This window comes from Oncorhynchus masou, unplaced genomic scaffold, assembly GCF_036934945.1.
Source record: "Oncorhynchus masou masou isolate Uvic2021 unplaced genomic scaffold, UVic_Omas_1.1 unplaced_scaffold_4935, whole genome shotgun sequence".
NCBI classification, from domain to species: Eukaryota; Metazoa; Chordata; class Actinopteri; order Salmoniformes; family Salmonidae; genus Oncorhynchus; species Oncorhynchus masou.
In genome coordinates this window covers 1-13,578 of record NW_027011332.1, presented here as the reverse complement: position 1 = coordinate 13,578, position 13,578 = coordinate 1, and the positions used below count along the sequence as shown (strand labels likewise).

The 13,578-nt window shown below is 46.1% G+C and overlaps 1 pseudogene; it reads right to left on the bottom strand.

The window, feature by feature from the left end:
* Positions 1 to 242: 242 nt before the first annotated feature.
* LOC135535662 (ras-related protein Rab-11A-like) lies at positions 243 to 12,460 on the bottom strand (annotated as a pseudogene).
* Positions 12,461 to 13,578: the final 1,118 nt, after the last annotated feature.

The window sequence follows — 13,578 nt, the reverse complement described above, 5'->3', positions numbered from 1 at the left end:
GCAACACAGCTGTGTCTCAGTCTAGAGCCTGGCAACACAGCTGTGTCTCAGTCTAGAGCCTGGCCATGCAGCTGTGTCTCAGTCTAGAGCCTGGCCACGCAGCTGTGTCTCAGTCTAGAGCCTGGCAACACAGCTGTGTCTCAGTCTAGAGCCTGGCAACACAGCTGTGTCTCAGTCTAGAGCCTGGCAACACAGCTGTGTCTCAGTCTGGCCTGAGCTGTGTCTCAGTCTAACACAGCTGTGTCTCAGTCTAGAGCCTGGCAACACAGCTGTGTCTCAGTCTAGAGCCTGGCAACACAGCTGTGTCTCAGTCTAGAGCCTGGCCATGCAGCTGTGTCTCAGTCAGACAGGACCAAGCAGTCTTTTAGGGGAGGGATCAGGTGCTACTGGTGAGGCTGTTAGATGCTCTGACAACACTGCATCTTTGGTTTGTTCTCCGTCGGCTGCACCTGGATGTTGACCACGTTGTTGCTAGGCGACATGTCGTTGTCTCGTCGGTCCGACATCTGTTTCTGAGACACGATGCGATAGATTTCTGCAGTGGGGGGGATAGGGAGGGAGGAGAGGTGGGGGAGAGTGAGCAAGGGGGAAAGAGAGAGACAGGGCATTAACATCACTCACACAGAAAGACAGAACACTAGGGCTCTGTCTCAATTCATCTTTCCTCAATTCCTCCCGTCCCATCTCCACACTGCTTTCTCACAACCCATTGGAGGAGAAGGTTACTCCCCTCTGCCTTTTGAGGAGGTGGTGAGGAGATGGGGATATATAGTTGAGGACAAGCCTAGTTCCAAAAGCTGTTCACAGCTAGTGTTAAGTACCCTCGGTGTAGGTGAGTGTTAGGCTTTATCAATAAGGACCAAGGAGGTGCGGTATACGGCCAATATACCACGGCTAAGGCCTGTTCTTAGACACATCACAGAGTATATTGGCCGTATACCACAAACCCCTGAGGTGCCCTGTTTTAAACTGGAGCAGTAAAATTACATGTTTTGTCATACCTGTGGTATACGGTCTGATATACCACGGCTGTCAGCCAATCAGCATTCAGGCCTGGAACCACCCAGTTTCGAATGGTTTTTAAGTAGCATGTTGCTAAAGTACTTTACTCACAGCTTAAACAGGAGCTATCTAACACAATCACCAGCTAGCACTCCCTATAAAACATTGGTTTGACATGTTAGTGCAGAACAGGACTGGGCAGGAAAGGGTAAGACAGGGCAGAGCAGGACAGGGTAAGACAGGGCAGAGCAGGACAGGGTAAGACAGGGCAGAGCAGGAGCAGGACAGGGTAAGACAGGGCAGAGCAGGACAGGGTAAGACAGGGCAGAGCAGGAAAGGGTAAGACAGGGCAGAGCAGGAAAGGGTAAGACAGGGCAGAGCAGGAAAGGGTAAGACAGGGCAGAGCAGGAAAGGGTAAGACAGGGCAGAGCAGGAAAGGGTAAGACAGGGCAGAGCAGGACAGGGTAAGACAGGGCAGAGCAGGAAAGGGTAAGACAGGGCAGAGCAGGAAAGGGTAAGACAGGGCAGAGCAGGAAAGGGTAAGACAGGGCAGAGCAGGACAGGGTAAGACAGGGCAGAGCAGGACAGGGTAAGACAGGGCAGAGCAGGAAAGGGTAAGACAGGGCAGAGCAGGAAAGGGTAAGACAGGGCAGAGCAGGAAAGGGTAAGACAGGGCAGAGCAGGACAGGGTAAGACAGGGCAGAGCAGGAAAGGGTAGACAGGGCAGAGCAGGAAAGGGTAAGGGGCTGGAAGGGTAAGACAGGGCAGAGCAGGAAAGGGTAAGACAGGGCAGAGCAGGAAAGGGTAAGACAGGGCAGAGCAGGAAAAGGGTAAGACAGGGCAGAGCAGGAAAGGGTAAGACAGGGCAGAGCAGGAAAGGGTAGGACAGGGCAGAGCAGGAAAGGGTAAGACAGGGCAGAGCAGGACTGGGTAACAGGCAGAGCAGGAAAGGGTAAGACAGGGCAGAGCAGGAAAGGGTAAGACAGGGCAGAGCAGGAAAGGGTAAGACAGGGCAGAGCAGGACTGGGTAGGACAGGGCAGAGCAGGAAAGGGTAAGACAGGGCAGAGCAGGAAAGGGTAAGACAGGGCAGAGCAGGACTGGGTAGGACAGGGCAGAGCAGGATAGGGTAGGACAGGGCAGAGCAGGACAGGGTAGGACAGGGCAGAGCAGGAAAGGTCCAGAGGTTATATTCATTAGGGCACACAGTGGAAAACAAGCATTTGTTATTGGACAAGTTCAGGTAGCCTAGTCCCTTCCTATTTGTCAGTTGTCTTCTTCAGTTTGGTGCCTAATGATTACACCCAGCATTATAAAACAGATCTGGGACCAGGCTAGAGCAGAATTAGGACACAGCTGCAAAGCATTGTGGTGGTCATATCCTGTTAGAAGAGCTGGACTTCAGGAGAAACCACACATTAGTCCTCATCGAGGCGAGTCATGTCTCAGCTGTGATTAGGTCTTCAGGCAGATCCCTCGGCCCAGTGGATTTTATCACTCCAACACACAATGACTGGTCTCGTCTCTGTCACACACACATCTCTACCACCACAAGTCTATAACATGACATCGTATCAATCGTTCCAGCTTTTCATACATACAAATGAAGTTCTCTTCAGATACAGATCTGTAGAGAGCATAGAGAGACAGCCTCTCACCAGTCAGAATGGTCTGGAAGGATGTCTCCACGTTAGTAGAGTCCAGGGCTGAGGTCTCCAGGAAAGACAACCCGTTCTTCTCTGAGGAACAGAGGGAAACAGTAAACCATGTTAATCACCACTGTGTTAAGGTCTCTGCCATTATGCAAATCTCTATGACATTACAGAGACGTCTTCCTATTTGAATAAGTAAAACCCTGAAAACCAACAGCCACTCATGGGTAAGGAAAATAATGAAACTGTTCACCCCACTACTCCTAGACCTCTTCCTGTGTGAGTTGGTACTGCACTGACCTGCATTGTCGGTGGGCACGGCCCTTAGCTGGCGCAGATCACTCTTATTACCTGCCCCATGCCACACACTGTATACAGACAATTTTCTATCTTGTTATTGACTGTATGTTTGTTTATTCCATGTGTAACTCTGTGTTGTTGTTTTTGTCGCACTGCTTTGCTTTATCTTGGCCAGGTCGCAGTTGCAAATGAGAACTGGTTCTCAACTGGCCTACCAGGTTAAATAAAGGTGAAATAAAATGAAATGTAAAAAAATACACACTGACCTGCGAATGTCCGTGCCTCGTCTGTGGGCACGGCCCTGAGGTGGCGCAGGTCACTCTTGTTGCCGACCAGCATAATGACGATGTTGCTGTCTGCATGGTCTCTCAGCTCCTTCAGCCAACGCTCCACGTTTTCATAGGTCAGGTGCTTGGCGATGTCATAGACCAACAAGGCCCCCACTGCCCCACGGTAATACCTGCGGACCAGAGGAAGCAGAGTTAGGATTAAAGGTGACAAGCAGAGATGGCCTATATAGTGTTGTTAGAAACTTAAAGTAAACCTTGTAACAGGCTTTCAAATTGCCTAAATACATTGGTCCATGTGTTGAACTGACTCCCCATCTAAATGCATTAGATCTGTGTTGAACTGACTCCCCAACTAAATGCATTGGTCCATGTGTTGAACTGACTCCCCAACTAAATGCATTAGATCTGTGTTGAACTGACTCCCCATCTAAATGCATTAGGTCCATGTGTTGAACTGACTCCCATCTAAATGCATTAGGTCTAAACTGACTCCCCAACTAAATGCATTAGGTCCATGTGTTGAACTGACTCCAACTAAATGCATTGGTCCATGTGTTGAACTGACTCCCCAACTAAAAGCATTAGATCTATGTGTTGAACTGACTCCCCAACTAAATGCATTGGTCCATGTGTTGAACTGACTCCCCAACTAAATGCATTGGTCCATGTGTTGAACTGACTCCCCAACTAAATGCATTAGGTCTATGTGTTGAACTGACTCCCCAACTAAATGCATTAGGTCTATGTGTTGAACTGACTCCCCAACTAAATGCATTAGGTCTATGTGTTGAACTGACTCCCCAACTAAATGCATTAGGTCTATGTGTTGAACTGACTCCCAACTAAATGCATTAGGTCCATGTGTTGAACTGACTCCCCAACTAAATGCATTAGGTCCATGTGTTGAACTGACTCCCCATCTAAATGCATTGGTCCATGTGTTGAACTGACTCCCCAACTAAATGCAAATGCATTAAATGTATTAGGTCCATGTGTTGAACTGACTCCCCAACTAAATGCATTAGATCTGTGTTGAACTGACTCCCCAACTAAATGCATTAGGTCCATGTGTTGAACTGACTGCATTGAAACTGACTCCCCAACTAAATGCATTAGATTCATGTGTTGAACTGACTCCCCAACTAAATGTCCATGTGTTGAACTGACTCCCCAACTAAATGCATTAGGTCTGATGTGTTGTGTTGAACTGACTCCTCATCTAAATGCAACTAAATGTGCATTAGGTCCATGTGTGAACTGACTCCCCAACTAAATGCATTAGGTCCATGTGTTGAACTGACTCCCCAACTAAATGCATTGGTCCATGTGTTGAACTGACTCCCCAAATGCTAAATGACATTGGTCCATGTGTTGAACTGACTCCCCAACTAAATGCATTAGGTCCATGTGTTGAACTGACTCCCCATCTAAATGCATTGGTCCATGTTAGATCTGTGTTGAACTGACTCCCAACTAAATGCATTAAATGTCCCCAACTAAATGCATTGGTCCATGTGCTGACTCCTCAACTAAATGAACTGAACTCCCAACTAAATGCATTAGGTCCATGTGTTGAACTGACTCCCATCTAAATGCATTGGTCCATGTGTTGAACTGACTCCTCAACTAAATGCATAAATGGTCCATGTGTTGAACTGACTCCCCAACTAAATGCATTAGGTCTATGTTGAACTGACTCCTCAACTAAATGCATAAGGTCCATGTGTTGAACTGACTCCTCAACTATACTTCCGGCGCCGACAGAGATGGCCGCCTAACCCCGCGTTCCTAGGAAACTATGCAGTTTTTTGTTTTTTTACGTGTTATTTCTTACATTAGTACCCCAGGTCATCTTAGGTTTCATTACATACAGTCGAGAAGAACTACTGGGTATATAAGATCAGCGTCAACTCACCATCAGTACGACCAAGAATATGTTTTTCGCAACGCGGATCCTGTGTTCTGCCTTACAAACAGGACAACGGAATGGATCGCATGCAGCGACCCAAAAAACGACTCCGAAAAAGAGGGAAACGTGGCGGTCTTCTGGTCAGACTACGGAGAGGGCACATCGTGCCCACTTCCTAGCATTCTTCTTGCCAATGTCCAGTCTCTTGACAACAAGGTTGATGAAATCCGAGCAAGGGTAGCATTCCAGAGGGACATCAGAGACTGTAACGTTCTGTGCTTCACGGAAACATGGCTCACTGGAGAGACGCTATCCGAAGCGGTGCAGCCAACGGGTTTCTCCACGTATCACGCTGACAGAAACAAACACCTTTCTGGTAGAAGAGAGGTGGGGGTGTATGCCTTATGGCTAACGAGGCATGGTGCGATGAAAGAAACATACAGGAACTCAAATCCTTCTGTTCACCTGATTTAGAATTCCTCATAATCAAATGTAGACCGCATTATCTACCAAGAGAATTCTCTTCGATTATAATCACAGCCGTATATATCCCCCCCAAGCAGACACATCGATGGCTCTGAACAAACTTTATTTAACTTTGCAAACTGGAAACCATTTATCCGGAGGCTGCATTCATTGTTGCTGGGGATTTTAACAAGGCTAATCTGAAAACAAGACTCCCTCAATTTTATCAGCATATCGATTGCGCCCAAACAGGCGGAAAACCTTGGATCACTGTTACTCTAACTTCCGCGACGCATATAAGGCCCCTGCCCGTTCCCCTTCGGAAAAGCTGACCACGACTCCATTTTGCTGATACCTGCCTACAGACAAAAGCTAAAAAAAAGAAGCTCCCACGCTGAGGTCTGTCCAACGCTGGTCCGACCAAGCTGACTCCACACTCCAAGACTACTTCCATCACGTGGACTGGGACATGTTTCGTATTGCATCAGATAACAACATTGACGAACACGCTGATTCGGTGTGCGAGTTCATTAGAACGTGCGTTGAAAATGTCGTTCCCATAGCAACGATTAAAACATTCCCCTAACCAGAAACCGTGGATTGATGGCAGATCGCGTGAAACTGAAAGCGCTTGAACCACTGCTTTCAATCAGGCAAGGTTTCTGGCCAACATGACTGAATACAAACAATGCAGCTATTCCCTCCGTAAGGCTATCAAACAAGCTAAGCGTCAGTACAGAGACAAAGTAGAATCCCAATTCAACGGCTCAGACACACAAGAGGCATGTGGCAGGGTCTACAGTCAATCACGGACTACAGGAAGAAATCCAGCCCAGTCACGGACCAGGATGTCTTGCTCCCAGGCAGACTAAATAACTTTTGCCCGCTTTGAGGACAATACAGTGCCACTGACACTGCCTGCAACGGAAAATGCGGTCTCTCACTGCAGCCGAGGTGAGTAAAACATTTAAACGTGTTAACCCTCCCTCGCAAGGCTGCAGGCCCAGACGGTATCCTTTGCGCCCACTCAGAGCATGCGCAGACCAGCTGGCTGGTGTGTTTACTGACATATTCAATTAATCCCTATACCAGTCTGCTGTTCCCACATGCTTCAAGAGGGCCACCATTGTTCCTGTTCCCAAGAAAGCCAAGGTAACTGAGCTAAACGACTACTGCCCCCGTAGCACTCATCACATCCTTCTCACCCCCCCTTAAATGATTTAGATGCACTATTGTAAGTGGCTGTTCCACTGGATGTCAGAAGGTGAATTCACAATTTGTAAGTCGCTCTGGATAAGAGCGTCTGCTAAATGACTTAAATGTAATGTAAATGTAAATGAAGTGCTTTGAGAGACTAGTCAAGGACCATATCACCTCCACCCTACCTGACACCCTAGACCCACTCCAATTTGCTTACCGCCCAATAGGTCCACAGACGATGCACCAACCACACTGCACACTGCCCTAACCCATCTGGACAAGAGGAACACCTATGTGAGAATGCTGTTCATCGACTACAGCTCGGCATTCAACACCATAGTACCATCCAAGCTCGTCATCAAGCTCGAGACCCTGGTCTCCGACCCCGCCCTGTGCAACTGGGTACTGGACTTCCTGACGGGCCGCCCCCCAGGTGGTGAGGTAGGTACAACATCTCCTCCCCGCTGATCCTCAACACTGGAGCCCCACAGCAGGAGTGCGTTCTGAGCCCTCTCCTGTACTCCCTGTTCACCCACGACTGCGTGGCCACGCACGCCTCCAACTCAATCATCAAGTTTGCGGACGACACAACAGTGGTAGGCTTGATTACCAACAACGACGAGACGGCCTACAGGGAGAGGTGAGGGCCTCGGAGTGTGGTGTCAGGAAAATAACCTCGCACTCAACGTCAACAAAACTAAGGAGATGATTGTGGACTTCAGAAACAGCAGAGGGAACACCTATCCACATCAATGGAACGTGAGTGGAGAGAGTAGCAAGTTTTAAGTTCCCCGGCATACCATCACAGACAAACTGAATTGGTCCACTCACACAGACAGCATCGTGGAAGAAGGCGCAGCAGCGCCTCTTCAACCTCAGGAGGCTGAAGAAATTGGCTTGTCACCAAAAGCACTCACAAACTTCTACAGATGCACAATGTTCAGAGCATCCTGGCGGGCTGTATCACCGCCTGGTACGGCAACTGCTCCGCCCTCAACTGTAAGGCTCTCCAGAGGGTAGTGAGGTCTGCACAACGATCACCGAGGGCAAACTACCTGCCCTCCAGGACACCTACACAATGTTACAGGAAGGCCATAAAGATCATCATGGACATCAACCAGGCACTGCCTGTTCACCCCGCTATCATCCAGAAGGCGAGGCCCAGTACAGGTGCATCAAAGCTGGGACCGAGAGACTGAAAAACAGCTTCATCTCAAGGCCATCAGACTGCTAAACAGCCACCACTAACATTGAGTGGCTGCTGCCAACACACTGACACTGACTCAACTCCAGCCACTTTAATAATGGGAATTGATGGGAAATGATGTAAATATATCACTAGCCACTTTAAACAATGCTACCTTATATAATGTTACTTACCCTACATTATTCATCTCATATGCATACGTATATACAGTACTCTATATCACGACTGCATCCTTATGTAATACATGTATCACTAGCCACTTTAACTATGCCACTTTGTTTACATACTCATCTCATATGTATATACTGTACTCGATACCATCTACTGTATCTTGCCTATGCTGCTCTGTACCATCACTCATTCATATATCCTTATGTACATATTCTTTATCCCCCTACACTGTGTATAAGACAGTAGTTTAGGAATTGTTAGTTAGATTACTTGTTGGTTATTACTGCATTGTCGGAATTAGAAGCACAAGCATTTTGCTACACTCGCATTAACATCTGCTAACCATGTGTATGTGACAAATAAAATTTGATTTGATTTAAATGCATTAGGTCTATGTGATGAACTGACTCCCCAACCAAATGCATTAGGTCTATGTGTTGAACTTACTCCCCAACTAAATGCATTAGGTCTATGTGTTGAACTGACTCCCCAACCAATGCGTAGGTCCATGTGTTGAACTGACTCCCCAACTAAATGCATTAGATCTGTGTTGAACTGACTCCCCAACTGTATGTTGAACTGACTCCCCCAACTAAATGCATTAGATCCATGTGTTGAACTGACTCTAACTAAATGCATTAGATCCATGTGTTGAACTGACTCCCAACTAAATGCATTTGGTCCATGTTTGAACTGACTCCTCAACTAAATGCATTAGGTCCATGTGTTGAAAACTGACTCTAACTAAATGCATTAGGTATGTGTTGAACTGACTCCCAACTAAATGCATTAGATCCATGTGTTGAACTGACTCCCCAACTAAATGCATTGGTCCATGTGTTGAACTGACTCCCCAACTAAATGCATTAGGTCCATGTGTTGAACTGACTCCCAACTAAATGCATTAGGTCCATGTGTTGAACTGACTCCCCAACTAAATGCATTTGGTCCATGTTGAACTGACTCCCCAACTAAATGCATTAGGTCCATGTGTTGAACTGACTCCCAACTAAATGCATTAGGTCCATGTGTTAATGACTCCCCAACTAAATGCATTAGATCTGTGTTGAACTGACTCCCCCAACTAAATGTGTTGAACTGACTCCCAACTAAATGCAAGATCTGTGTTGAACTGACTCCCCAACTAGAAATGCATTAGATCCATGTGTTGAACTGACTCCCAACTAAATGCATTAGGTCCATGTGTTGAACTGACTCCCAACTAAATGCATTAGGTCTGTGTTGAACTGACTCCCCAACTAAATGCATTAGGTCAATGTGTTGAACTGACTCCCAACTAAATGCATTAGATCCATAAGCGAACTGACTCTAACCAATACATTAGGTCCATGTGTTGAACTGACTCCCAACTAAATGCATTAGGTCCATGTTGAACTGACTCCCCAACTAAATGCATTAGATCCATGTGTTGAACTGACTCCCAACTAAATGCATTAGGTCCATGTGTTGAACTGACTCCCAACTAAATGCATTAGATCTGTGTTGAACTGACTCCCAACCAAATGCATTGGTCCATGTGTTGGAACGACTCTCAACTAAATGCATTAGGTCCATGTGTTGAACTGACTCCCAACTAAATGCATTAGATCTGTGTTGAACTGACTCCAACTAAATGCATTGGTCCATGTGTTGAACTGATTCCCAACCAAATGCATTGGTCCATGTGTTGAACTGACTCCGCAACTAAATGCATTAGATCTGTGTTGAACTGACTCCCAACTAAATGCATTGGTCCATGTGTTGAACTGACTCCCCAACTAAATGCATTAGATCCATGTGTTGAACTGACTTCCCAACTAAATGCATTAGATCTGTGTTGAACTGACTCCACCAAATGCATTAGGTCCATGTGTTGAACTGACTCCCCAACTAAATGCATTAGGTCCATGTGTTGAACTGACTCCCCAACTAAATGCATTGGTCCATGTGTTGAACTGACTCCCCAACTAAATGCATTAGATCTGTGTTGAACTGACTCCCCAACTAAATGCATTAGATCTGTGTTGAACTGATTCCCCAACTAAATGCATTAGATCTGTGTTGAACTGACTCCCCAACTAAATGCATTAGGTCCATGTGTTGAACTGACTCCCCAACTAAATGCATTAGATCTGTGTTGAACTGATTCCCCAACTAAATGCATTAGATTCAGGTTGAACTGACTCAACCAAATGCATTGGTCCATGTTGAAACTGACTCCCCAACTAAATGCATTAGATCTGTGTTGAACTGACTCCCCATCTAAATGCATTAGGTCCATGTGTTGAACTGACTCCCCATCTAAATGCATTAGGTCCATGTGTTGAACTGACTCCCCATCTAAATGCATTATGTGTTGAACTGTCCATGTTAGGTTGTGTTGAACTGACTCCCCAACTAAATGCATTAGATCCAACTGTGTTATTAGGTCCATGTTGAACTGACTCTCAACTTGATTAGATCCATGTGTTGAACCCCAACTAAATGCATTAGGTCTATGTGTTGAACTGACTCCCCATCTAAATGCATTAGGTCCATGTGTTGAACTGACTCCCCAACTAAATGCATTGGTCCATGTGTTGAACTGACTCCCCAACTAAATGCATTAGATCTGTGTTGAACTGACTCCCAACTAAATGTATTAGGTCCATGTGTTGAACTGACTCCCAACTAAATGCAGATCTGTGTTGAACTGACTCTAACTAAATGCATTAGGTCCATGTGTTGAACTGACTCCCCAACTAAATGCATTAGATCTGTGTTGAACTGACTCCCAACTACAATGTATTAGGTCCATGTTGAACTGACTCCCCAACTAAATGCATTAGATCTGTGTTGAACTGACTCCCCAACTAAAATGTATTAGGTCCATGTGTTGAACTGACTCCCCAACTAAATGCATTAGATCTGGTGTTGAACTGACTCCCAACTAAATGCATTAGGTCCATGTGTTGAACTGACTCTAACCAAATGTATTAGATCTGTGTTGAACTGACTCCCAACTAAATGCATTAGGTCCATGTGTTGAACTGACTCCCAACTAAATATTATCCATGTGTTGAACTGACTCCAACTAAATGCATTAGGTCCATGTGTTGAACTGACTCAAACTAAATGCATTAGATATGTGTTGAACTGACTTCCCCAACTAAATGCATTAGATCTGTGTTGAACTGATTCCAACAAATGCATTAGGTCGATGTGTTGAATGCATTAGGTCGATGTGTTGTGTTGAATCCAGATTCCCCAACTAAATGCATTAGGTCCATGTGTTGAACTGACTCCCAACTAAATGCATTAGGTCCATGTGTGAACTGACTTCAACTAAATGCATTAGGTCCATGTGTTGAACTGACTCCCAACTAAATGCATAGATCTGTGTTGAACTGATTCCCAACTAAATGCATTAGGTCCATGTGTTGAACTGACTCCCCAACTAAATGCATGAACGCATGTGTTGAACTGACTCCAATCAAATGCATTAGGCTCCATGTGTTGAACTGACTCCCAACTAAATGCATTAGGTCCATGTGTTGAACTGACTTCCAACTAAATGCATTAGGTCTATGTGTTGAACTGACTCTAACTAAATGCATTAGGTCCATGTGTTGAACTGACTCCCAACTAAATGCATTAGGTCTATGTGTTGAACTGACTCCCAACTAAATGCATTAGATCCTGTGTTGAACTGACTCCCCAACTAAATGCATTAGGTCTATGTGTTGAACTGACTCCCCAACTAAATGCATTAGATCTGTGTTGAACTGACTCCCCAACTAAATGCATTAGGTCCATGTGTTTGAACTGACTCCCAACTAAATGCATTAGGTCCATGTCATGAACTGACTTTCCAACTAAATGATATTTGATAACTGACTCCCCAACTAAATGCATAATATTTCATGATACTTTCAGATATTTCCATGAATATGCAACATTTCAGAAGGCAGTATTTCCATGATTGGCCACAATCCCCAGTGCTCATGCTGAGGTGATGGTCGACGCTCCTGTCCAGTCGTGTCAGTAGTGTTTTCTAAACAGTGTGTTTGTTTATGTGTTTGTACTCACGCTGATGTAATAGCCCGGTATCTCTCCTGGCCAGCTGTGTCCCAGATCCTGAGCCTTCACGGTCTTCCCATCCACCTGGATACTGCGGGTGGCAACTCCACACCCCGATGGTGCTCTTACTCTGCAGGTTAAACTCATTCCGGGTGAAACGAGACAACAGGTTACTCTTCCCCACACCGGAGTCTCCTATCAACACCACTGGGCCAGAGAGAGAGAGAGAGAGAGAGACAGGTTAGAGTCTCCTATCAACACCACTGGGCCAGAGAGAGAGACAGGTTAGAGTCTCCTATCAACACCACTGGGCCAGAGAGAGAGACAGGTTAGAGTCTCCTATCAACACCACTGGGCCAGAGAGATGGGTTAGAGTCCCCTATCAACACCACTGGGCCAGAGAGAGAGACAGTTAGAGTCCCTCATCAACACCACTGGGCCAGAGACGGGTTAGAATCTCCTATTAACACCACTGGGCCAGAGAGAGAGACAGGTTAGAGTCCCCTATCAACACCACTGGGCCAGAGAGAGAGACAGGTTAGAGTCCCCTATCAACACCACTGGGCCAGAGACAGGTTAGAGTCTGCTATCAACACCACTGGGCCAGAGAGAGAGACTGGTTAGAGTCTCCTATCAACACCACTGGGCCAGAGAGAGAGACAGGTTAGAGTCCCCTATCAACACCACTGGGCCAGAGAGAGACAGGTTAGAGTCTCTATCAACACCACTGGGCCAGAGAGAGATGGTTAGAGTCTCCTATCAACACCACTGGGCCAGAGACGAGACAGGTTTCCCTATCAACACCACTGGGCCAGAGACGACACGGTTAGAGTCTCCTATTAACACCAGTGGGCCAGAGAGAGCGACAGGTTAGAGTCTCTATTAACATCAGTGGGCCAGAGAGAGAGAGACGGAGAGTCCCCTATCACACCACTGGGCCAGAGAGAGCGAAGGGTTAGAGTCTCTTATTAACACCACTGGGCAGAGAGGGACAGGTTAGAACTCTTATGCTTACCACTGGGCCAGAGAGAGCGACAGGTTAGAGTCTCCTATCAACACCACTGGGCCAGAGAGACGGGTTAGAATCAATTCAAAACAACTTAGATGCATCTCCTATTCCCCTCAACACCACTGAAGAGAGTCAAATGTACAACAATTCCTGTAGATATTACATTAGGAATATACACATCATGTAGATATTACAGTAGGAATATACACATCATGTAGATATTACAGTAGTAATATACACATCATGTAGACAGGGCCATAGAAACATATACATCCTGTAGATATTACAGTAGGAATATACACATCCTGTAGATATT